Here is a 27,061-nt window from a genome sequence, read left to right as displayed (position 1 = left end):
GGTTAACCTATTTTTTTCTTTTTTTTTCTAGAAAAGAACAGATTGTTCTGGGTTTGGTAGAAAAAAGTGTGCAAAGGGCTCTGGGAAAATAGCAGCAAACATGTAATGATTTGTTTTAAAAGCAGGAGTCACCATTCTTTTTACGCTACAAACCCAGCCTATGAAAGCATAAAATATGGTTGCTTAAAATAGTTGAAAACACTCCTCCAGCAGAAACCAGCCTGATTGACTGAATACATATGCAGAGTGTTAGTTCTGATACTACCCATATATGAGAAGGAAATCTAATTAAAATTTGAATCTGAGGCTACATCGAATTTACTTTGTGAATCACATGTAGGATTGCCTTTTAAAACCACTGCAGGTTGAAAGATTTGTTTCAATCCAAATACCAATTTTTAGCACAGTTTTAGATGGGAATTTTGGAAGTGGTAAGCAAGACAATCCAAAATATTGTCTCTCTTGCACTTGGGAACACCGAATTTGCAGGCAGCCATTTGTATATACCATTTTGTGGACATTGGAACAGAAGCAGCAGCCAAACATCTAACCTGAATTCTTTTCAGTTGTGCTGATACAAGTACAAATTTCTGCTGTTACTAGCTGACGCTACTCCCAGCATGTGAGATAACTTGCAAAGAGTTTATGATGGTGGAGTTCATGGCAGATTATGGCCCTTCAAGTTTAGAATAGTGTTCCACATTATGCATCAGAGGAATAATTCTTAAAAAAACAACCCCAACCGATACTAGCAACTCCAAAGCTTTTCTTAACGCATGGTGGTACTCCCTGACTGGAGCCAGTATTTCACTGGTTCTCCACTGTGGTTCAGATTTCACTCCGTTGTATTAATTGATATTGCCTTAGAAGAGAACATCAAATGCTGGGAAGGCGCCTTTTATAGGTGGATTAAATCTTTTAATTTTCCATGGTAATTATTAAGATGAATCATTAAACTAAGGCTGCCAGCTGCGCTCTGTTAGACTGCAGTCTCCCATGTTCAACATTCTCAAGCTGCTTTTAGCTCAGTAAATTTGTCATTGGATTTCCATGAATTTGCTGAGTGTTGAAGTTTGCTTTTAAATTCTCTTGCAATCACGCAAACCACACAATAAGACTAACCATTGTAATTTGATTTAAAGAAAATGAGCTATCTGGAAACTAGTTCTAGTGCTGCTATATTGGCTAAGTTCATTGTGGCTCATTTTGTACCACTTTGATCAGAAATAAAATCTTTGAAAATTAAAGCCAGAAAAAGCTTCCCCAAACCAAGACTCTGAAATGTAAAAGTATTGGTTCAAGCTGAGTGATAAATGGCAGAAGTTCTCTGTTTTCTGCAATGGTGCAAACAGTTAGTTCAAGAGTGGTGTTGTTATTGCTGCATATTTAAAGCTGATTTTTTTATATATATAAAATATTTCAAAAAAGAGCACTCTGCATGTCAGACAACATTTCAGCTCTATCTTTTAGTTGTGGATTTCAGGCCCTAAAGGAATATATGCAAGACTGCAGATAAATAGTACTTTGTACAGTAAGCGTATGCCATAATCTTGATGAGTGGGGTACATAGCCATTTTTTCACTACTCTCCCCGACATGTTAAAATAATGGATTTACAGTTTGAATTTCCATGCATCTGTAAAGTCAGACATTCATTGCACCCTACAAAGCTGTCATGTTTCAAGATGTGGATATGCTACGCTGTATTCTGTTTGAACTCAGGCTGGCTGTAACCTTTCTCTTAAAATCACCCGTACCTGAAAAACGTTGCAGTCTGGAAAATGTACATGTTTTATCTTTGACATGGGACTTCGTCAGAATTAGTGTGAATAGCACAAACTTGACTAAAGACTTTTAAAATAGTACCAATGAAAGTTGTCTGCTGAGCCAGTCTCGCAAGGCACGTCGATCTGGGATGGTGCTTCTCAAATGTTCTCGAGCAGCAGCTTTTGCCAGCTAAATTACCTGCATTTAAAAAATAAAAAATTAATCTAAGAGCTGATGCTGAGGGAGCTGTAAATCCCCTCCTGTCCCTGGCTCACCAGCAGCAATAATAACTGTAATACATACATTTTTAGTAAGAGACCCTCTAGGCCAGGATGCTGTTGAGAGCTACTGCAGTGCATCCCATGTTGGGGTACACAAAGAGGAACTTGCTGTTAGGGCTTAGCTCAGACACTTGTTGGAGACACTGATTAAAGCTGGAAAACTGCAGACAGTTACAAACCAAGCAAGTGAAGGAATGAGGCAACTGGACCTCGCAAAGAACTAGTGTGTGAGGTGAAGCTGGGGACCCAGCTGAAGGATGCCGTGGGATCGCAGGGCAAGGTACCACCAGGAGAGACCAGCTCTGAACACTGAAGTGTGCAGCGAGGGAAGTTCCACCTGGGAAACGTGATTTGAGTCCCTCAACAGGATAAAACATCTTCTGGCAGGGAAAGGACAATAGGATTACAGCTCCTCTCACACATTCTCTGCTCAGGAAGGCCATAAGGAAGCCGTCTTCTTTTTTATGAGGAACTATGAAATGATGCTACGGAAGCAATTTAAGGAAAGAAGTTCCTGGGATGGGGCTTCAGGAAAGACACCACCTCTCCCATGCAGACTCCAAAGGAATTGTGTTTGCAAGCTGTGCGCTGAGCCTCCCCTCTGGCTTAGCTGGGTGGAAGATGATGACCAGTCTGAACACACAGTAAAAGGAGATGCAATGTCTTACGGTCCGTAGCGTGTTTTAGGCAACATTGATTAAATAAGGCAGACAGAAAGGTGACATGGCTGGCTGGAGTGTCTCAGTCAGCTTTAAATCTGTATTTTAGAGCTAGTTTTTCCAGTGCCTCAGAATTTTTGGAAGCATTTTCTATGCTTGATATAATTTTCCCACTGAAAGTAATCAGGACCTAAAAAGGTAAGAGAAAGGGCCTCTTAAATCATCTATATATTTCATTCTGCAAATGCAGGACTGGTCTATAACTGCACCTCTCAAGTCCATTGTCCATTTTCCTTGTTTTAGAACCTGCTGAGCCAATATCCTGCTCTTGATGTATAGCCCAGCATTTCCTACATCTCAGGAAGACCTAAAACTTCCCAAGAAACACCCCAAAAAACTTCCATTTTAATTTCAACCCAGTTTAAGTTACTGAGTAGCTAGATATAATTAATGAAATAATACCTCTCTCCCTAAAAGATGACATCCTCCATGCATCCCTAATCACCGACATCTTCCCAACAGGAGGATCCTAGTTCAAGATACATATTTACACATTAGCACATGTTCCTGCTGAAAATAAACTTACATTAACCAAGATTTTCAGAACCACCTCTGGGACTTGGGGATCACTTCTAGCTAATTTCTAGTGGGATTTGGGAGCCAAATCCTTCAGCTTGGGGAAAAAATCTCCATCTTAGTGTTTACTCCTTTTTTTTTTCTTTTGTGTTTTTTTTTAATTTGTACTGAACTGAATGACCAACAAGCTTTAGTGCATTTCACAACTTAGCTTGGTCACGCTGTTCATTTTCCGATGAGCTAAAGGCTCACCATTTCTTTCTTCTGTGGCATAGCAGTATTTTAAGTAGGACTAAGTGCTCATTAGGATGAGTAGATGATAACCTAGCTGCCTGCTTACATTTTCTCACAATACAAAACAACACAGTAGCAATCTATTTGTTGTATTTCCTGCTCAAACACATGGAGCCGTTTTGGAAAGAGTTAAAGCGAGTTGGAAGCTGCTGATTCTGCTCTGGGCTACAACAGCTTATGAAAGGAGGACGACAGAGACCAGAGCAGAAAAGAAAGGAAAAAGGACAGGGAGGTGATGGAGACATGGAAGAGCTGTGAGGCAACACATTCTGTAAACTGTTTCCTTCTGCGCCTTGCTGGAAGGTATAATCAGTCATCTGCTGCTCGTTTTTGTGTGTATGGTGTGTGTGTTTTTTTAACTTCCATTGCAATCCCCAAAGACTACCCTCCTGGTTTTACTTTTTTTGGTGGTGAATAGTGTATGTTTGTGTAAGGGGTGTCAGGGGACTGAAATTGTGATACCAACTAGCAATTTGGGTGTGTGGGTGAAAATTAACTGTTGTAGTTGGTTATTTTATGGGCCCAAAATATGGCTGTTAAAAACCCCAACATTCACCATATGAGCTTTCTGTATCCAGACCATAAAATGTCTGGGATACATAGACGGGATCCAAGCCGACTTCCTGCCATGAAATTGTGCTTCACTAATGATCACTCCAGCCTGTTTTCTAAACTTGGAGACCTCTTGTTTTCCCCAGAGGATATTATATTGTTTGTCTTTGGGGAAAAAGTGTTTGTGTGCTACAATTATGAAGTTTATAGAACTTAAAAATTCACCTGAAATGGGACTACTACTTTACACATAGTTCAGCTTGGGTACAAAAAGAAAAAAAACCTACATTTGAAAGCTGCAAAAACTTACAAAGGTAAGGGATCATTTAAAAAGCTAGTTGTCTATCAAAAACTATATTTAAACTCAATGCTGGAAGTTCTTTTCTAGGTGGGGTTCTCTCACCCTCCCCCCCCCCCGCCCCCAATTCTTTTCTCAAGTGCAACATTTCCCTAGCATCCCCAAACACTGCTTTTTCTAATCACATTTTTAAATAGAATATATGCTATTTTTAATATTAGGACAAGTTTTGATACTGCTCTGAACTGTTCAGTGAGCATCTGTAGAGAGGCTTCTGACACTGTGTCTCCACTGTCTCATGCCTTGCAACACAAAGATCCCAGTTTGGAGTACTCGTGCTCTAAGTAAAAAGACTTTATAAAAAAAAAAAAAGAGATTAAACTGAGATGTGATGGAAAGAATGTGCATTTACAATGTTCACTGAGAGAGGGGGTTTTATGTTTCATCATCACCCTGGTTAGGACTAGCTTCTTTGAGCTGCCTTTGAAAAGAATCATTTTGAGGTACATATGCCTGGGTGACTGTGGAAGGCTAATAATAAAGATGGATTTGAAAAAGGACAGATTAGCCTCGTCATCAGGGAAATACGCAGGTACCTCAAAGATGTCATTACCAGTGTTTTAGGTGCTACCTAAAAACTAACCAATCTTGTCATCCTTTTGCTTAATCAGAATATTTTTCTAAGAGGAGAAGTAAACATGACTCATATTTGGACTTCAGCTTAATGAGGGTTTTGAGGATCAAAGCTGGGATTTTTGGATTTCTTTAGGCACACTAGGCATGCCGAATACTGCAATGCAGAGCAGTCCACATGGGTGACAGCAGTCACAGTGCATGAACTGCAAGAAGGAAAAACTCTTCTTAATCCTGTTCATAAATTTAAATGTCGGTATTTGAATTGCATTGGCTCGCACGTGGGAGTGTGATTGTCAGCCTCACGCGTGAGCCTCTGTAAAACACAGTCCTGTTTGTTTAAGATAGTTCCCTACTTCCCAGGGCATATACACTTGAGGAATAAAAATGTTTACCAGCAACATATAATTCAGAGAGGCGGTTTAGATGGGATTTTTAATTTGGTCACTCCCTCTACTGGAAGCTTTTTGCCTAGGTTTTATTCAGATGGTGATCACATTACCAAGTAATTAATCAATCCTCATAGGTGTTTTTTTAATAACCTCTTTTAAACAGACAAACAAACCCTCATTTAACTATATTTTTGTAGCTTCCAGAGTGCAAGCTGTGCATGGCTGGTCGAGCTGTATGTGCAATGAAACACCCAGCATAATTGCCATGCAGGCTGTCATGACTCTCCTAATACGTAGTCACTGAGGCAGTGAAAGATGGTCCATGCGAGTCAAGAGCAGTTTGAGGGCATGCTTTCTCTACAAGAGTCTTTAAAACAGCACCTTATTTTTAGCTTCCCAGTGTCTGGTTTGGGGCCACACACTGTCAGGATGCTAATCCAGTTTACTAATGGGATTTTTTTAAAGCTAACTCCCACATCCTTTTAAGTATTGTTTCATAAGAACCTGAAAATTGAGAAAAGGGCATTGCAGGATATATCCCAATAGGTTTTAGCTTAAGGAACAGAGGTGATGCGATCACTATGAATTTCAGTAACCTATTCAGCTTTCATTGCATAAACCCAGCAGATTAAAAGTATTGCTTTGAAGGCTTTACAGTGCATGCATAACATTTAGTTTGGAGATGGCTCTGGTAAACGGTAAAAGCCTAGACAAAGGGTAAGCAAATGTAATTCCAGCATATTCTGCTGAGGAAGATTAATAAAATGCAGCAATAACAAAAAGCTCAATGAATGGTCAAGATATACCTCAGTAAATACAGTTAATTCCTAGCTTCATTAAACGTAATCTCAGTAGCAGCGCGAGGTTGATGCAAGAACTTTTTTCTGCCTTATTCTGCTATTAAAATGGAAAGACTGGGATAATTCACAAAAAGTTTTGATGGGAAGTGATTTATTTCCATTAATTCAAATCCTTGTCAATAGCAAAACTACTCAATCAAAACACAGCATTTCTGCTGTTGTGATGCATTTAATTTTTTTTTTCTTTGGTGGCTCTCACTACAACACTAACCATGCTCAGAAATTGCACGTCTTGAGCACCACAAGCTTTTCTTAGCTAGGTTTGGTTAAGCAAGGACTGTGTTTAAGCCAGGAGCCAGCCTCTGTTTAACATGGGCATGCATTCCAAACTCTCTTGTTTTCGGATTGCCAATGGAAATTTTCATCCTTCCTGTCTGGGTTTTCTTCCGAGCTGCCTGTCACAGTTCTTACAAGATGGAGCAGTTTTCAAGCGACTGGTGAAAGTCTCTGTTTTCCCTCTGCCTCTCTCCATTTCTTCTGCTGCTACGCTGCCACTCACTCTTTGATCTGCTGGCATCATTACCTGGGAGAGGTTTTAGCAAAAGCCTGGGTCATCTAATCAGACAGCAACAGTCAGGCTCTAACTTCTTCTAGGAATGGGCTCTCTGGGTGAAGAGACCTTCTCTTGGTGAAGATACCCTGGGATCAACCACTCAGCTCAGTCCCATCTTGCATTTCGCATCATTTTGGACTGCCACCCTCTTGGACGGATCAAAGTCTTGTATGAAATCAGCCCTTTATGTGCCAGGATGTTAAATGTAATGCAGATAGCCTGAAGTTTGAAATTAGCAGTAACTCAAGTAAAAACCCTAGGCTTTGTTGTGCAATAACATCAGGGGTCGCTACAGAAACCTGTAATCTGTGAAGTTTACACTGTGTGTCACGGGCTTCTATCTTGCCTGGGTCAGAGGACACTGCAAATATTAGAGTTTCACAGAAGAAACAGGGGATTCTCACTTTTCTATTTAACACAGCATGTAACCTGGTGTGGAAAAACTGGTAAGAAAAGGTAAATCTGTGCCTGGCTATGCTCCCACTACTTTCAGTTGAGAAAAATCTGAGAAATTAGGAGTATAGGATAAGTGTTTCTAATCAACTAAGCAAGAACTATTAGACATCTGAAATTAAAATGCAAACTCCCAAGCTGAACATTGAGGTGTTCATCAGAGAAGGCTAGGGAAAAGAAAGACTGAACATCTTGAGAAATAGGAAACATTAAGGCAGCACTGCCATTTTAAATGATGTCTAGCAAAAAAGGTGATGGTATTTTTAAAAGCTGTTGAATTGATATTTTTGATTGTAGCATCCAATAACCCAAAAGTTCTGAAAGTTTCTGAGAAAAATTTGAATCCACTTAATTCTTCTTGATAGCCATGGGAAACTGCATCCCTGGCATGCTGTCCTCAAAGATGTTGGCTCATATATAGCTACAAGAGTAGGTGGTTAAAGGTGATTGAACAGCATAGGATTTTCCAATTACACCATGATTATAGCAACATCCCAGCCAAATAACCTGATGAATCAGTGTGAAAAATCACAAGGTCAAGTCCAGGCCTGCTGTGCAGGTGGAGCCCTGCTGTGTGCTGACATCAAGCAGGAATTCAGCTGCTTCACAGGCTGGTTTGTTGCATATTTAGTAGCTGCAAAATATATGCAAGTTTTATGTTACGACACTTGAAAACACCACCTGTACTACTTCATCCTGACTACTGTAGCTTTAAAAAAAGCCACGCGAGCTTTAAATGAACAGAGGAAAAGCCCTAAGTAAAACATGTCACGAGGCATAGCAGCATCGGATGCCTCAAAATGATGTGCTAAGTCAGACAGACAAATAGCAGAAGGTGATAACCTCATGTAGCTGTCAGTCAAACTGACCAAGGTAATCTATACAAGTGTCATGTGAGGTCTTCAAATTTCTCTTGGGAGTCCAAAGGTGATTTCTCGACCGACAAGGGTATAAAACGCCGCACGCTGTTTCACTGTCTGGGTTGAAGAACACTGCCTGAGAGCATGTGGTGTGTTCAAACATAATTCCCCCGTCCTTGCCCCTGAAATCGTGGTGTTCTCACACAGGAAATAAAGCAGCAACCCACGGGCTCTGCCACATAAACAAAATTTTCAAGGCTCCCTCAGCTTTTATGATCTAGCACTACCTATTGCTAACAAAAAAATCAAAATATAAAGAAAATATAATTTCTTAAGACATTTGTTTCTGCCTCCTGGTTATCTGCATCCATGCCACAGCCCCCCACTTCCCCCCCCCAGCTCACAGAGTCCAGATCATATATGGACATAAAACTCAGCTAACACTGCCAATCACATCCAGCCTTTCAACTTCCAAAAAGTTACAGAATAAAGATGTTTCAGGGTTGGTGTTTTGTTTAGTTTGGTTTTCTGTTTGGGGTTTTTTTTCTCCAATTTGTTGAGAACCCCAAACTGAAAAAGTAGCAAAGAGGAATTGTGAACTATCAGGCCTAAACTTGTCTGTAAATCTGAGTAAAATGAATTATGTAGACTCTTTTTTTTTTTCTTCAGTGAAATGAACTCTCCAGGCTGCTGTGGATTTTCATATGTACTTCCTCAATTATAAGAGTTTTCAGGGTCCCTCATCTGTTCCCAGCTACATCCTGTAATTTCCAGTGCTGGTTGCTGCACTCTAAATCTGGTCAGCACAACTCACATGTACTTATCAGTGACTCATCCACATATTTGAAGATCTTAAGAATGAATCACATCTACGTGTTTGCTGAATTCCTTCTGCTGCCTGTGAAGGAAGGCTCACACTGATGGACTGTAGAACAGAGCTCAAGACAAGAGAGACTTTGATGTTTAGGGACTTTATACGAGTCTGCACTCTCGGAAGAGAGGATTTAAATCAGTTTATTAAATCATGCTGACTTTGTTGTCAAGCTCAGGCAGTGACACCTTAACAAAACGCATCCTTCAATTTTTCAGGCAGTAACTGAACACGAGGTATAATTAAAATGTTTGGGTTTGAATCTGGCATTTAAAATATGTTGTTGCTGCTGTTAGAATAGCTTTCTGTCAAATCAGATCAGAGGAGGAAGTGTCACTCAGCACAACAGGCCACAGTCTGTGCATATAAATTGTCTCAAATCTTCCCTTTCAAATGTCAGCTGACAAATCAAAATGAGAATAGGCTATGCAGCATAAATACCAGTTATACATTAAAGACTTAACACAGGGCTCCTGTCTACTAACGTCTGAGAGCTCCAAATGCAGAGAAACCACACAAAGTTAATGATAATTGATATCATGTGGTCTTTATCAAAGCTTCCTCAAGAAAAGCAGCTTAAGGGAAAATCCGTAAATGTGTGTCTTGACCACAGTCTACCAATCTTCTTCCGCATTGGAGCCTTTAACTAATTTGTTGGTTTAATTGCTGAGGCACAGGAAAGTTTGCAAGAGTGATAATTGCGTATTCTTTGATTGCTGATCATTACATCAAGTGGTCTTTATGAATTAAAAATAAGCCCTGAGTGTGATATGCGAACCTGGGAAGTCAGTCTGTGCCTAAATCTGGAAGTATGAGCCTACTCCTCCTGGGTGACAACACAAAGTAAAAAAGCAAAGCAACAGCAAAGTTCCAAAAACCTGAAATAGCTGTGACAGTTAACTGCAGCCTACAAAAATTTGGGATTCAAAGTGAGTCAAGCAAGATCAATGAGACTGCGGGCTCTCATTTGAGGGGGGTTTAGAGGCTTGTTAGGTAACTTCTAATGTGCCACATACTTATATCTTTAATTGGAGGGGGGTAGTATAGCCTACTGCACCGTTCTGAACTAGCGCCGGAGGAATTACCAGAAGGTCAAACGGAAGAGAGAGGCAGGGGGAGGAGGAAGTGGTAATTGAAGAGACAAGAGATGATTGTGAAAGTACTTGGAGGAGTCTGTGTGTCTGGCGAGATGCAACGGGCCAAGCTACAAACAGGAGGCAAGGCACTTATGGGAACAACCTCTTTCCTCACTTCCCTCCCAGCCTAGAGCAATGCCACCGCTAACTGTCCCCAGCAGCTGCCGAAGCAACAAAGCGCAGTGGTGCCTCATTAACTGCAGTATCTGTCCCACTGTAACGACCAGAAATATCAGCCATACGTACTCACAATGATCAAGCGCGTAACTACAGATGCCTCAGCTGAAACACCTTCATTTTCCAGAGATTAACTGAAAGGAGATGATGACAACAAAAACATGTAGTCAATAGTCGAATGGCCTTCTGTTCTGGCTCAGTTTACAGTAGGTCTTCTCTGTCCTTTCTACTGTTTATAAAATGGAGTATCTTAGAAATGTTTGCATTGTTCTGCAATAAAGCTTGGTCAGAGCTTACCTAGGAAACAGGCCTTCAGTCACCAGCATAGCTTTTCACACCCATGAAAAACTAAACACAGCCTGAAAGGTAAATTCAGAGGAAATGTTCTAAGCAAGCTGACAAAGTGACCTACCTTTTTTTTTTTTTTTTTTTTAAAATATCCTATCAAGAAGATAAGAAGTTGACAAGCGGTGCTGGATGGCACTATGGACATAATGGAAGAGTTTGAAGTAGAACCTGAAACAAATATGGGAAAGAGGGACTGGGAGCGCATGGATCAGGCCTTGTGTCGCAGACAACTCAAAGTGCAAAAACGTCAAAGATTGCACGAGAACATGGGTGAAAGAAGAATCTGGGCAGTAACATTACAGATGAAGTGTCTGAGAGCCCAAGAGACATCAAGAGAGAAAAGGCAGCATTTACAGTGCTGTAGGATGACACAAGGAATAAGAGAAATCATGAGTCTGATGATTACAGTTCATCAGAGCAAAGAATAATGAATCCAGAGTAGCATGGATCAAGAAAGGGGTTTGAAAGAGGAGACAGCACACACCTGAACACACGTGACATATGACTGAATCAGTTATGCGGAGAGACAGAGTGAGTCAGGTACTGATGGTGGCTTACGAAGACACTATTTTTATTTCAGATGCTGAATATCCAGTCTGCCTGACTGGGATTGAAGTGTTTGCCTAAGAGGAAACCTGGCATGTTCTCACCCCAGTTTTACAGCAACCCTTATTACACATTTCTTGCATTTCAAAGGATTTTCTTGTAGATTAAATGGAGTCAATAGTTTCAGCAGTTCCACTAACCGTTGTTTACTAGTGTTACCTTATACCTGAAAAAGGTTCTTTATAACCTCCCAAGCCATATTTTTAAATTATCACAATCTCCAGACTGTGTATTTAAAATACTTAATCTACTCTTCGGAATTTCTCCTCAGATCTCCATGCACCACCTTGGTCTTATACATACACCAACCCACCCTCACCCCCCAAAAGAAGCTATTCTGACATGCAACAGTAAATTTGAGATGCAAAAGCTATACAGGGAGAGAGAATGCAGAATTCCTTATGCAGCACACCAAAATTTGATTTGCAACATTTAGTTATTTGAAAGCTTCAAGAAACCAACAGCATTACAGCTTGAACCCCTATACTGTTTGGATTTTTTTCCTTCCTATAGATAAAGAGGATGGAATACATAAGCAAAAAAAAAAGGGTTTGTTACTTGAACTTTCTGATAGGTGCTTTAAGAGCAATGTCAGTTTTCAAAAAGAACATACATTTATAATTAATATATCACCTGTTTTGAATGAGGATTTTTTTGTGTAACATGTACCTTCAATACAGCTACAATATATCTTTATAATGCATACCATTTGCCAAGACAGACATTACAATCATAAGGAAAGTATCTTAAGGTGTTTGTGTGGTATTTTTAGAGTTATATTGTAAAATGCAAAGCCACAACAGTGTATCATTATAATTTAAAGGCCAGAAAATTCAATATTAAGTACTTTCTCCTGCAACTGCTCCGAGATTGATATTCTGCTGCATAAAAGTACAGACAGTATTTCAGCTAATGGGTTTTTAAAGTGTGCAGCGAACCTTAAAACACTTACAGACATACCAGCTTTTTGCTTGGGATCCATTCCACTCTGCAGTGCCATCACTCACAGGCAAAAAATATTGGCAGACTAAGACCAAACTTGGAGATCTTGATCAGAACTTGGAAACCTGGTTACAAAGAGAAAAAGGAAAAAAAATCCCCAACTGAACAGTTGGTCCACAGTCACCCTCTTTGCGACACTCCTTATTTCATAGAATTCTATCATATCCTCCCAAGTGTTTTTCCAGGCTGATGAGTCCTCCTCTTTAGTCATTGCTTACACTGAAGTCACACCAGACCTCTGATTATCCCATCAACCTTCTCTGGGCCTTTTCCAGTTGCCCACATCCTTTCAGGAATGAGGGGACCAGAACCACACAGGCTGCTCTAAACTGACCTACAACAGATTCATACTGTTACTGTCATCTCCACTCCTGACGTATGATTTCCTCCTTCGACTGCTACTGCACTCAGCCAGTGTTTTCACAGCACTGTTAGTTAATAACCGAGGTAGAAAGAGTCAGCTTCCAGCTCTAGGAGGAAAGATGAGAGGACTTCCCCCACCCTCTTGTGTACCACCACTTTTGCTGCTTTGTACATCTTCTCATGTGAGTCATTTAGTCTCAATGTCCCTTTGCAGCCCATTGTAGTTGGTGCTCAACCCTATTACCCTGCAAAGCTTGGTATCATCAACAAACCTCGTCACCATATGGTTCTCCCACTCATTTCTCAGTATGTAATGAACATTGGACAAATCCTTGCCAACCTGCTGGTGATCTCTCTCCTTTCTGAAGGCTGGTTACTAACTCCTGCTCATTTTTTCCTGTCTTTTAATTAATTACTTACCATGTAAATACCTTCCCTCTCATCCCACAGTGCCTTTAATTGCCAAACATTTTTTCAAAATCTGTATTAAGTGGGAGTCGGGACACACACAGCAATAGGGTTCTCTCAAAGAACTCAAAAAATGTGAGACGTGCTTTCACAGACACCCCACCGGCTCCTCCCAGATATGCGATGTTTATCAAAGCATCAGCTAAGTCTGGTCTAGAGGACAGTCCCTCCTTATTTGCCCAGTTCTTATGTCAGGCTTCCCAGCCTGTGGTTCCCTGTAGCGCTGCTTTCCCTATTCCAAGACTAGGTGCCCTTACATCACGTCTTTGGAGCTGGCAGAAAGACAAAGCTACTTTTAAATGACCATTTTGTAAAAAAATTATTTCCACTTTTGAAGCCGAGCACAACAACAGGTCCAGGGACATTTGCTGTACGTACAAGGAAACTGAATTAACCTACATTATACTTGCTGCTAACTGGTTTGTTACACCCCAATATCATTCAAGGTTTCTAATACTGGAAAGGCTTCAGAATTTTGCAAGCAAGTCCATTCCTCTCCTCCCTCTCCTACTCTGCTGCCATTTGTGGATCTCCAATAGGATGGAGACTTTTTCTTTCTGGCCCCAGGACCTGTGCTATTATAAAACTGTAAGTATTGTCTTTTCCCTTTCCTTCCTTTCTATTTAAAGGCACCATCTTTCTTCTTCCTTTATCCTCCCTCCCCTCCTCCCCGCTGGCAATTTGTTAAAGATCCTGGTTAGACCTTTGTTGTTTTACTGTGGAACAGGCTATCAATACCATCTGTTGATAACAGGACACAGGGGCTGGAAGTATTTTGTTTTGGTATTTTTGATGTTCAAGTTGAGCCTCATCGGCTCCTGGCAAGCAAAGATCTGGATGTTGGCTTCACATCTTGTCTATACACAGCCCAGAAATCTATCAGAGGGAGACGATGTGACTGCTTCTCCCAAATCCATTCGAATCTGTCTGAGAGCAACAGGATCGCAGCTGGTGGGGAGATTTCTTAGGGCCTCACAAGTTTCATGCTGGGTCCAAATAACTCTTTCAAATGTAATGGTGGGTAATAATCCAAGTAGTGTTAAGTGTAACAGCACTTACACCCAATGTAAGAACCGCCTCACAGTTTATCTGCAAACTGACTTGCCCTGACTTTATTTCAATGGTTAACCTTATTCAATATACTAACAAAATGATCTGAGCAGAGACATGAGAAAGTCTGCTAACGACACTCAGCAATTTAAGATAATAAAGACTGATGAGAATTGTTGAAGGACCCTATGAAACTGAAAAGCTGGGCAATAAAATGTCAGATCACATTCAACATTGATACACGTAAAACGATGCAATTCTGCATACACCGAAATAGTGAGTGCTGAGCTGATCGTTACCAAATCTTGATGTTATAGTTAAGAGGTCCACAAAAACATCATCTCAGTGTTCATTAGAGGTCAAAAAGCAATTCAAACATTAGGAACTAATAGGAAGGAAACAGCAAACAAAACCAAGAATATCATTATGCTGCCAAATCCATAGTTTACCCACAACCTGAATACTCTGGTCTCCTCATCTCAAGAAAGGCTGTAACAGGTAGTGCGGGGCAGGGGGGGTGTAAGTCAGAGCAGTCCTCTAAAAAATACAGAACAGCTCCTGGACAAGGCAGGACAGTGTAGACTCAGACTCTTCAGTTTGGAAAAGAAACTCTGCCAGTCATCCTGCAAGAGCCCACCGAGAGCACTACAACAAGAGGAAGCTGTGCTTGAACCCATCTGGTAGGAAGCAAACTGGAATGCGAGCGTTAATCTAAGCTATAGTAAACCATGCACCATTATCCTCTGGTTTAAGCCAGCTAACACTTCCATGTTTGGTTCTGTGTTTTTTTTAATACGCTGCATAGTTGCTTAGTGATGTGGGTCATACTTGTTCTTTTGCAGAAACAGAGGAAGGCCGGCTTATGATCCTCACACGAGTGGTTTCTTTCTTTTTATTTTCTATTGTACAACGTAACAATTCTTCTCCGTTGTAATTCTCTGTCAGGACATGGCCAGACCCAGATGCCCTGAACCTTGGCAGAGCAAGAGGCAAGAAATGTGGAGGTAAGATGGGGACCACCTCAGTCTCTCTTAATAGAGGTCTCTTACAACTTGGAGGCAAAAGCACAGAGCAGATCACATTCTATAGCAGCTCTCAGCTTTTCCTCATTTCTTTAGCTTTAAATAGCTCTGCTGCCTGCCTGCTCACCTAAGACAGCCTGTCTGACAAGGCAAGATCGATCGTCTCAGCCTGCTTTACAGGAGGGGCCCCACTGCAGATGACAAGCTCTACATCGGGTACTGAATGCCCGTAGCCCATAATCTCTGCAGGGGCAGACACACCTAACCACAGACCTGCTGGTTTAGGAGGCCGTACAAAATTAGTTATGAAGTTAGCCCTCCACTACTCCTTTATTGCAGCGTTTGATCTCCCTGGCACTGCCAGCATAGCATGGAGAGGGCTTCACAAGAGGCAGAATTTGAGCACGAGCATTTTCCATGTGTTATAAGCTTTTTCATCACTAGTAGGCATGGCTCCACGTTCCTCGCCAACCGAACCACTGGTTACGTGCAAAGCATGCTTCTGACACTCCGCAGCGGGTGTCCATAAAGACTGCAATACCACAATCTTGTTTACCTCATCCTTAAATGAATTTGGTTACCTGAGCCTGCTAACGAGGTCTGACTCTGAGGACTCTGCGTTTGCAACGTTCTAAATGGACCTGATTTAAATTGATATTCAATGGAAGAAATTAATCATTAATGATATCCCTACATCTAAAATCGAACGCAGACTGATAGGCTCCCTATTTCAATAAGCTTATGCCATCATGAGATGGCAAACAGGGCTGTAAATGGGTGTAAATGTAAGTTAAAAGAGAAAAGTAAATTATATGGTTTAGCTTATGTACCTACCAGGGCAAAACTGAAATGCTTTTCATGCTGTCTAGCCTGCTCTGTGGAGATGAACATCCTCATCCCCCATATAAAACATGCTCTTGATACAACAAATATAATGGGGTCCTAATACAAAAGAGGATGAGCTGAACTTATAGTCCCCCCTCCCCGTAATCCTGCAGATTAAAAACCAGTCGAAAATCCTGATGACCTACTACCATACTCAAAGAGCAAATATTTTCCCCATATCTCCCATCGTTTTCTACAAGCGACGTGCTCTCTGTCACAGATAGGATAAACTTAGTGGGCTGGATGCCAAGCGCATGCAGCAAGATAAAGAATTAGCTCAGGCGTAGCCAGCACTTGAATTTCCGAAGGTGTTTAAATTGAAACAATATGTAGCAAGAATCAGGTTTTCTTAACGGTATTTAAAAAAACCCACAGCCAACCAAACCAAAAGCTCACAGCAAATGCAGCATGTTTGATTTTTATCTTGCTGCCCCTCACAAAACTGCCATAAAAATTTAGTTTTCCCCCCACCAAGCCAAATCCACTTTAAATGAACTCCTGCTTCCTGTCTGTACCCAAATACTGATATGACATTGTTTCTGGAAAGAAACAGTCCCATCCGTCTTTTACATTAAATTGATTAATTGTTTTTCCATTTGTATTCTTTGTGATGTTCCTCCAAACACTCCACAAATTATCTAGCCCTTAGAAAGCCAGAAGTTGTTTGGCTTTTTTTTTTTCCCCCTCTCCTCTTTAAACTTGAATGCAGCTTGAGAGACTTAAGATCTCACATTAGTTTTAACTGCTTCACTGTAGACCTGCTGGCACCAATGACAGAAAGGGAGGGCTCCGACACGCCACGATGATGCGCTCCTTTCAGTGGCCAACAAAGAGCCAAAGGCGACCCCTATTATTAGTGCTAGTGAGACTAGATTTACCATATTATTAATCATTAAAGTCTGACTCAAAATTCAGACTGGCTTGTACTTACTCCATGGGTCAGGGAGCTTTACCAGAGCTCATTAACTGTGCTGGGCTACTCATTTACTCTTTCTGCAACAACCCTTTTCCTAATGTATGAGGGGAAAAATGAAATACAGGTGATTTTTCTGTTTGAGGGGTGTTTGCTGCTTGATCTCAACAAATAGAAGCTGCAGGAGTATTTTGCTTGTCAAGAGGACAGTAATTCTTCAAATCCCTCTAAAGAGATAATGAGTGGCAGTGTAATGCTTTTGATCTGTCATAATTATAAAATAAAAGAGAACGGATGCAAAGCTCGTGCCATGGGAAGGTCACTCACTTTTAAACGTCTAGGATTCCCTCTGTGGCTAATCCCAGCCTGTCCCGAACATGGGCTATTTTTAGGCACAATCGTGGGTCCGTTATACATCCTGTCCCTATAAAATGAGTGCCTTACTGGTGATTCTCCTGTAGGGCAGCTAATAAGTAGGTAGGAAAATGACGTCTCTGTGCTTTTGACTTGCATGCTATTGCAAGGAATGACAGCAGGAACGTCTCCTCTCTGGCGTCAAACAGTCCCCCTGCAGCATACATGCAATTTAAATTATTACAAGGCAATGTTACAAGTATGAACCCTGGCACAAAATAATTACATTTAATTAGGCAGCCAAAAAAGTGATGGCCTGAGACTCACTGCCTTAGATGTAGCCTTTTGTTGACTTAACACAGGACAGGTAATGAATGAAACTTCAAAGTGTAAGCAACTAAATTGCTACTTAATTAGTGGAGCCCTAGTCAAAAACACAGCAAAACAAAAAAACAAACCCTCAATTTTCTTTTGTCAAAGGAATTTAGACAAAGATCCCACATCTCAGAGAGACCCTGAAATTAAGGATTATTCTATTAAGTACGTGTTTGTGTTCAAAGTTTCTCTTTTTGTTAATGCAGAGCTCCTGAGAGGTGCTAGATTGGCAGTCCTGGAGCCTGACATTGCCCAAAAGGGAACTCGGTGCAAACAAGTCACTAGCTCACAAATCTCACTTGCCTGCTAAACATCAAGTACACATATTTAATCCTTTGAGTACTCCGTTCTGCTGGTAGACCCGCACCAAGCAGCCTACCACAGTGAGACAGCTTTCAAAGTCAGAAACGATGGAAGATAATAGAAAAAGGAAAGTAGGTATAGTAACACTACATTTTTATGTACAACCTCTCTCAGTTTTGCTCTTTCATATCCAGGATTGCACAGTTTGCCAGAGCCCTCTCTGGAAGCCTCCTCTGCTTCCAAAGCATCCTGCTGCTTTATCATACAATTAAATGTGAAAACCAAAAGTGGGTCTGAATAGCATAATGAGTTACACTAGGCTGTCATCTTTTATTCTAATTTCAATCAGAGACAAAACCAAGCTATTTATTGTTCTCATCCTATTCCTCACACACTTACATCAGACCGTAAGTCTCTACTCCCGAGAAGTGCTCAGCATGGATTGGGAGCCTTTATTTCATCTGTCCGCCTACAACCATGTATTTACTGGTGAGAACAGCTGGAAGGTAATATAACATCTATTACAAAGACTTTTACCTGGCTCAGGTTTTCCCTCTTCAGTGCAACAAACCCTTCATCCCCTGACAATTTTGCCCATTTTTAACTCCACTTCCCGCCCAACTTTGCCTGTCTCGCACACCTTTCCTTTTACTTCTCCTCTCACTCTCATCTTTCCCTCCTGCTTGTTGTTTGTCTCTCCAGAGCCAGACTTTTCACCCCCATCTCATGTGCTGCTTCACGCTCTCCACTGCAGACTTTGTAGCTGAGGTTAGAAGCAGCGCAGGGAAAGGTGGTGGTGGTGGGTGATCAAAATATGCAACTACACCCTCCTAAATCCTTTATTTCAGGAGTTTTAGAGGACTAAAATAGTACTTTATGGTTTTTTTGGAGGAAGGGAACTGTATTGTCATGTCCTGTCCCGTCCATGCCCCCATCAAACAACAAAAACTACAAACAAATAAAAAGGGCAAAGTTTTGCTAGAGGACTTCTCATTACCTGTCCGATTCCACATCTCATAACTCTGGGAGCCGCTAGTTCTGGAGCAGTAGCACTGTATCCAGGAATTATTAAACACCAGCTTGTCCCAGTTGCATCCCAGAGTTCTTTTTATTTTGTGGGGTATAAGGAGACTGTTCTGATGTACTACAACTATTCACTCTTTAAGCTAGGCTTTAAGTAAGCAGATACATTTGCCCCACTGCAAGCTGTGCTTTCCATATACAGATTGAAAACAGTCAGGAAACCTCGGCACTTGCATTTTTTGCACTGTTTTTCACAGTATTTCATACAGCTGCACATGTAGCAAAATTCAGGTGGTTCTGATCAATCCCTTCAGTGAACTGAGAGAGGTAGTTTCCACACAGTTGAATTTTGGTAGCGCTTTTTTTTTTTTTTACGTGGGAGTTTTCTTTCTCCTCACCTGTCCCCTGGACAAAATACAATATTCCCCACCTCCGCCCCGTTTTTCCCCTTTCTTGACATGAGATACAGAAACAATCAGCATATGAGCCATTATGCTTCGCAATTCCTTGAGGGCAGCAGAGTGCTGCTGGGCAGAACACATCACAAAATACATTGACACTTTGAGATTTTATCCAGTCAATGAGACTGTTTTCTCAAGAGCCTGCATAACTCAGGAGTCTGAACCATGTTTTGAAAAGTGACTTAGAGACTCAGGGCCACAACCAGTTCTCTTACTTCAAAGCTCAAGTCCCTTCATTAGCTGGCCTCGCAGGAGAGCAGGCTGGCGAACACACAAGTTGTGTGTGTGCACACTGCTGTGCAGAGCGGCTTGTGCCGATGCAGGTCACCCACCTCCTTGGCCATGGCATGCACCTCCCACTGAGATGCTACTGCAGTCCAAAAAAAGCAGTGGCATCATCACCTGCATCATTTTACCAATACTATTCCCTTGTCACACACTGACAGCTCTCAGGGGAAGGCAGGCAGGGCAGCCCCATCCACTCTCCAATAAGCAATGCAGCAGGCTACAGCAAAACAGCCTGGCAACTAGCATCCTTCAGTTCCCAGGAGGTGATGCGATGACACAACAGTAGATCCTGCTTGCAAGTGACAGGAAGACAAAACTAGGAAGGAAAAAAAGTCTTAGAGCCAGAGACCTAGAACTGCTAGCAACTCAAAAGTGCGTGTCCCATCATGTGCAGAAGCCACTGTGGATGCCCCAAACAATACTCAGTGGCTGCCTGATGACAACAGCCAGCCCAGCGAGGACTCAAGCCTACAAGTGAAGTGAACCTTCACATTTATAATCCTGAGCCTATGCTTTACTAATTAGATTGCAGTATTATGGGAGCTGCTGCTCAATCCTCTGGCAGCTCTGCTCTGAAACTAGAGAGCTTTGCTTATCTAGCAGTTGTTATTAGAGAACTGTGGGCTCTGATTCCCGCGACGGCCAATATGCAACCTCAGAACAAGCACCCAAAAGCACCTGGGATGGGGCAGAGCTCAGATCCACTCTGTTTCCCACAGCCAGCTTTAAACAGCTCCCCATGCATCACCCTGTGGTGCCCTGCTCTCTCCACTGGCTGTACTGCGAGCCAAGACCTCACACTTCGCCGCCTAAAACCATCATGCTGAGGCCGGGGGCTTAATTCCGAACATACAGAGCTTTCAACGCACCAAGACTGGGTATTTCATCAGAGTTTGGGGTCCTGCAAACAAAGTCCAACCAGAAAGATTGGGACATATTCAGAAGAAAATCTCCGTGCCCCTCTGCCTGAAATTTAGCTGCTTCATTGAGAAGCATGGCGTGCTGGAAGCAAACTCGGCAAGCTGGGAAGCAGTTCAAGGAAAGCTTCACTCAGTTCATTGGTTCACGTAGGGACACCAAAGGAAAACGCACATTGCAGGACCTCACAGTTAGATAATATGATGCGCTTACAGCAAACCTTGCATTGAGTTGGCACAGTTCTCTTATTGTGCAAATCAAACTTACGCATAAGAAATACTTCCAGCTAAGTACAAGGGTCTAGTCCATATTCAACTCTCAGCTGCCCAGCTAACCCTTTCACTTTACTATTTATGTGAGTTCAATGATTTAACAAGTTTTCAGTTATTTTGACTGAAATGATCTTGAACTATCTCCCTTCCTAATATCCACACCAACTGCTTCTGCTTTAATACAGTGTGCTACTGTCCCCTTCTCCACTGTTTCCTACACTAATATCTGATGAGACAACAGCATTTGTGTCCAAAACCACACCACACCCCCCCACCAGTTTGCCTTTTTGCTGGAGATGGTAACTTTTGAAGGACGCACCTCCTTCCTTCTCCACCTCTCACCGAAACGCTGAATGTAGACATTGCTTTCTGCAGGGGTGATGTAAAGATCAAAACTTGACAGGCACGTATGGTTTTCAGTAGAAAGCGCAGCAGCACTGAATCTGCTCTACAAAGATATAAAACACGTATCTACAGAAAGCAATATTGTATGTTCAGTGGCCTTTTTCCCATCGCTAGGCACAGCACTATGGAGGACGCTCGACTTACAGCTTTATTTATTAGTATACCCTTTTACCAATAAAAGCAGCAATTCTGAGATAATTCAAGTGTTTCACCGAAATCAGTAGGACTATATTATGGTCCTCTGCACTCTTCCTTTTCAGGACAGTGTCAGAAAAAGACTGAAGTGTAAAATAGAAGGGAAGAAAAGAAGAAAATCAACAGAATTTCACCAACTTTTGAAACAGATAAGCAAGTCCCAGAGGGACACTAAAAGCAAGTATGGGCCAGCTGAAATTGGATTTAAATTAGATTCCTCATATCTTTCAACAGTATATAGAGATGGTTCTTTTAATTATTTAAGATACATTGTGAAGTGCTATTTGAAGTTTTGTTTTCCAGATATGATTAAAATGCAAATGGAGAGCGCGTGCACACTGCTGCTGCTACAAATCTCTGTTCACTAAGGAGCATTTTGCTTGCAAAAAGAGATAAGAGGTTGGAGTGGTCTGGCCCTTTTTCCCCAGAGTTAGCAACAGAAATACATATGCTTGGACAGTGCACATTAATGCACCAGCAGAGCTGCGACGTGTTAGAGATTAAGAAATATTCAGAAAATGCAACAAAGAATGTTTGATGACTTGTGCTTTTTAGTGTCTAGCTAGTGTCAAAACCTGTATGTCTCGAGGAAATCAGTACGTCACCACCTCACCATCTTTCCAATGGCATACAGCCATAGGCTCTTCTCTAAGCTGTTGAGTGCCTGCATTTACTATTGCATTTACAAATAATTACAGACTAGTTGCACAGCTATACCATTGTTTTGTCTAAAAATAGACCAAAATATTAATGGTAGCATATCAGAAATCCTTAGTGAAAGCATACATGCATAAATCAGAAACTCTCTTTCAAATCCATTAATAATCTTCTTTCAAATCTGTGTGCAAACTATAGAAGTACTTCATGTATCTCATCTCTTCAGGCTACTGTTACATCAAAGTATTCCTGACTGCACATCCATTATATTTCCATCACCTTTCTTGATAAAAATCTTGTTTTGCAAGGCAATACATTTTAGAACTAAATACATACAAATGCCAGTTCCCAGGCTGCTCTCCTGAAGATGCAGAGAGCTTGAAGACATCCGTAATCCCTCAGAATAGTCATCATATCTGATTAGTGACAGATAAATCTGAAGCCCTTTTAGCAGAACCAGTCCTGAGCTTTCCAACAGCATGGGACAGAAGTGACTTTGGGTGCTTTGGGGAGGAAGGCTTAGGGACATCCTTCCTGCCCAGGGACAGAAATTTGAGAGAGGACTGAAGAGGCAGACACCCTTTGGTATGGGACTTCCATGGGTCGAGCACAGAGCCATTAGATTCTTTTCGTATTAACAAATTTTCTCTGCCCTTAGTCAGCTCCTGCGGTTGTGACATCTTATGTGCCTGGAGGCATCTATTGGATTAAAGGAAATAGAGATGTAATCACCCCTTGCTGAATAACCTGAAGAACACTAATCCCAAGACAAGACACAACAAACCCCCGCATTCATACTTCCCAGTTTCTGCTTCCTCCTCTCCCCAGGGCATTCATCGTGCAGAGGAGCCTTACCCCTGCAGAAGTCCAGCCTTTTCTGCATAATTCATGGCTTATTTTCTGAACAACAGCAATTTTACAGCTCAGTTTCCCGTTTCCTAACCTTGCTCAGGCTGCTCATCATTTTCCATTACTTGCCTAAGGCTTTCTGGCATTTGTCTCAACTTCCCATGCAGCTCCCTGTTTGATACCAGACATATCAGCCTTATGACCTTCTTCTCCCCTCCCGGAGGTGCCACTGCACATTACTTCTTCCCTATCAACAACCTGGCCAGGCTCACTTTCACACATTTCTGCTAGTCCACGGCCTCGAGCTGTTTGCTCTGACAGCCTCCCACCATCAGCCTCTCTTCCTGGTACCCACAGAGCATTAAAAACCATGACAACATGTGCACGAAAGTCATGAAAGAAACAGCAATTGCCTGAATAGGAGAGAGCACGCACAGGTCATTTGCAAGCAGATCCCAAATGCAAATGGGATCATCTCCAAATCTTGTACAATGTATGCATAAATCAAAGGCTATCTTCTTTTTGTAATACCATGCCTTTGGCTTAAAAGAAGCTAAAGCTTGTCAGAATAATATTCTAATATAACTGAAGTTGTGGTTCCTGAAGGCCATCATAAACACAGTTATTCTAGAGCACAGCAAGATAGTTCATTCACTGTCCCATAAATTTCATTATTAAGTTGAGCAATTATATGTCCATTTTTCAAAGCATTCAGCTGAATCATCTGTATGCATGCACAGTCCCAGCAGCCAGGCAGTAAAAGTTTCTACCTTAGTGCTTATAGATATTTTGATGAAAGCTTCTAACTTGCTTTATTTTTTATGCTTTAACAGAGATAATAATGTTGTTGGCTATTGTAAAGAAACATAAAAAAATGCTTGCTCTTAGCTATTTATAAAAGCACTACAAGATGGGGGAAACAACTAGTAGTCTTTGAGCGTCGCCATGATAAATGGGCGTACAGATACAGGGTCTAATTTAATCGCATATGGCACAGCTAGAGAAAAAAACGCCTATTTTTGGTGTTTACTGAAAATGTCTGAGGGGGAAATCCAGTTCAATAGGCTTCTTAGAAGCATGCAGAAAATGGGACTGTCAGTAAGAGGTGGTTTCTGGACAATATGTAAGCATTTCAGGATAACAACAACAATAACAGTAAGGTTATGGTGATTCATAGTATCCCAGTGCCTCTCTGACACTGAGCCTTGTTGGTACAGTTGACGTGAAGACTTTTCCATGTCAAAAAGTAGAGATGTGGCCCTTCTTATTACGTCTTTATGAACATGAACAACATTGTACAACATGGGAGATGATAAGAAAACTGCATTCTTTCAAAAACTTCCACCAGCGTTGCCTTCTGCATCTCTTTCTGGACTGTAACTGCCTCCTCAAACACAGTTTATTAGCTGTACCTGCCTGCCCCCTATGAGAGTCGAGGTGGCAGCCAGGCAAGATGCAAGGAATCGCCTGCAAACCCCACTAGCCTTCCTTTGCTTTGCTCGTACCTAATCCGCACGCAGAGGAACACCTGGCCCCACGGGAAGGCTAAACTTCCAACACAGCCTGGCAATTGTAAAACCGAGGAATTACTGAGATACTAATATAATAGGCACAATATAAAACACCAGGCAGGAAACCCACAACAAGGAGGAGTGGAAAAGAAAGAGAGAGGCAGAAGTTTGCATAGAAATAGCGTTTTCCTTGCATATGATAAATTTTGTGGTATGTTAGGGTTAAAAAGAAGGCTCCAGTCTGAGAGAGCAAAGCGCTGCGATCCTATATGCAGCTTTAATGAACAGATATACAATTTAAGTTAGAGGGATTTCAGCTGATCAAAATTCACTGCACAGCACTTCAGGGTGGCAGTAAAAGAACTGCTTTGCTCACATTATAAAGCACAGCATTATAAAGAATGTTTTTGTCTTCTACTACAAGATTTTTCTGTGGGAAGAAGAGATTTGTAGCCAGGGAAGAGTTCAACTGCGTTAACAGCGACACCAGTTACAGCCTACGCATAACGTACAAGCAAAAACTAATTCCTTTCACAACTGTCAGCAAGTGTTAAGCCAGCCTTGTGCTTTGGGGAGAAGACAGACTCAGATCACGTCAAGGACATGAGCACACCCCCTTGAAGCACCTTAGGGAGACATCCTGCCAACAAACACAGAGCCACTGCAGCGCCTGACTCTCATTTGCCAATACAGCCACGCTGCTGAAGGTGGATCAATGCCATCAGGGATGGATCCATGTCTATCAGGAGGAGGAAACAGATTTTATATGAAGCTGTATTCAATAAAAATGACAAAAACCTGTCTCAAATATTTTTTCTAATTTATTTAAAAAAAAAATAAATGACAAGTCATCCTTTTCTCTCTCCTTTCCTGGGCAGAACAGCTTAACTTTCAGCTAGGAAAGGTTGTGTTCTACCACGTACTTTCACGTTGCATCAGGAAGCACAGTGTCCTGTATTGCACAACATCCTTCTTGGAAGGTAAGAACCTGCTGAAGCGAGTCCAGAGTGTCGTTCCTTTGGCATCCATCCGGAATAACCAGATTCATCCATTCCAGGGTACTTGGAGAAGGGCTAGACAGAGGAGACACACAGTAACCATCTTCAACCCGAGAAAAAGCCACTGCAGGCCACAAGGAAACAGACTTCTCATTCTCTGGATCCGCAGTGGATAGGGTAAGAAATAACAGGTTAACAGAAGATTTTTAATGGAGAGGTAAATACAGGGAGAGTGTCCAGGAAGATTACAAGTCTTCTGCAACTGAGATGATGCAAGAATCTGATAGGAATGGCTTAGCTGTAATCATTCTTGACTTTGGGCAAGGGGCTGGACTTACCGACTGCTGGAGGTCCCTCCCAGCAATCATTCGTCCGTAATACTGTATTCCCAGTGTTTAAAATTTCCCAGAACATAGGGAAATACCAACGCCCGTGCAGAGTCACACCCCAAACCAAGGCTGTTATGTGGAACAGTTTCCTTGACACACAAGGGAGACTTCAGCACTCAAGGCATCTCAGCCCCAGGGGCAAAGTGTGGTTTTGCTTCCACAGCAGAACGTGTCCTGGAGGATGCAGAGCAGGCAAAGAGAGGGCACTGGGATTAAAAGAATGAGGGAGAAGGAAAACCCCCTTTCCATCACTCACTCTCATCCTCTTCATATGAGGAATACACCAGCAGCCCTCTACAAGTCCCCTACCTACTCCTTCTACTAAGACTCAGCTAACCCCCCCGCCCCCCACCCCGATCCCCTTAGGATGAAGGGATAGGTCAGAAGAACGAGAACTGAGTCCTCTTCCTCCTCAACATGTAAAAGATGAAGGACAGAGCTGGGGGGGAAAAGCCAGCAGAGGTCTCAGACAGAAGGGCATTCCCTACTCCTGCCCCTAAGGTAGGAGGCAGCAGCTGCTGCGGGGAATGCCAGCAGGCACTGCCTCCCTTCACACCTGAGCTCTTGCTGTACAGGTAGGACAGATGGTTTGGCCCAGGCAAAACAGTCTCCCGTTGTGCCCTGAGCTGGCTCAGGAGGGGACAGCCTTGCCTTAGGCTTGGATTTGCAGACTCAGGGTCTTTGCACTCAGCTTCCTTCTTGTGGGCTGCAAAAGGGAGAGATGGGCTGCATGCTGCCAGGAGGTATGTAATGGCAGGTACCTCTCACTCCACACCTGCTGACATTTTAGTGGATTCACACTACCACCACATTTTCAAGACAATTTATAACCTTGGTTTGCAAAGAGCTGAGAATGGGAAGGACAAGTGTACAGAATTACAGGTAACCCTTCGTTGTTTTTCCCTCTTGATGCTCCATTGCTACGTTTTGTGTGTGTAGCGTGCGAGCAGTCAGGCACACGCAAGAAGAGCTGCCCTTCTGATACTTTAAGAGTTTGGTTTAGCTCTCCCCACCTCGAGTATTTCTACATATATAAAAATATACA

The 27,061-nt window shown here is 42.0% G+C and overlaps 1 long non-coding RNA gene across 3 annotated transcripts in view; it reads right to left on the bottom strand.

Annotated features, from left to right (window-relative positions):
- Positions 1-27,061, bottom strand: part of LOC129208968 (uncharacterized) — a 113,858-nt gene that overhangs the window by 44,444 nt on the left and 42,353 nt on the right. Inside the window, exons 1-5 of one of the 3 annotated variants that reach the window (XR_008577937.1) lie at positions 12,652-12,793; positions 12,276-12,382; positions 10,435-10,495; positions 3,169-3,235; positions 1,866-1,964 (exon numbers count right to left, since the gene is read on the bottom strand). This is a non-coding gene — a long non-coding RNA (uncharacterized LOC129208968). Of the gene's footprint in view, positions 1-1,865; positions 1,965-3,168; positions 3,236-10,434; positions 10,496-12,275; positions 12,383-12,535; positions 12,794-27,061 lie in introns of those variants that run through there. The other 2 variants (XR_008577938.1, XR_008577936.1) reach the window with 2 other exon arrangements.

This window comes from Grus americana, chromosome 7 (assembly GCF_028858705.1).
Source record: "Grus americana isolate bGruAme1 chromosome 7, bGruAme1.mat, whole genome shotgun sequence".
Lineage (NCBI taxonomy): Eukaryota > Metazoa > Chordata > Aves > Gruiformes > Gruidae > Grus > Grus americana.
This window is presented reverse-complemented; position numbering and strand designations above follow the sequence as displayed.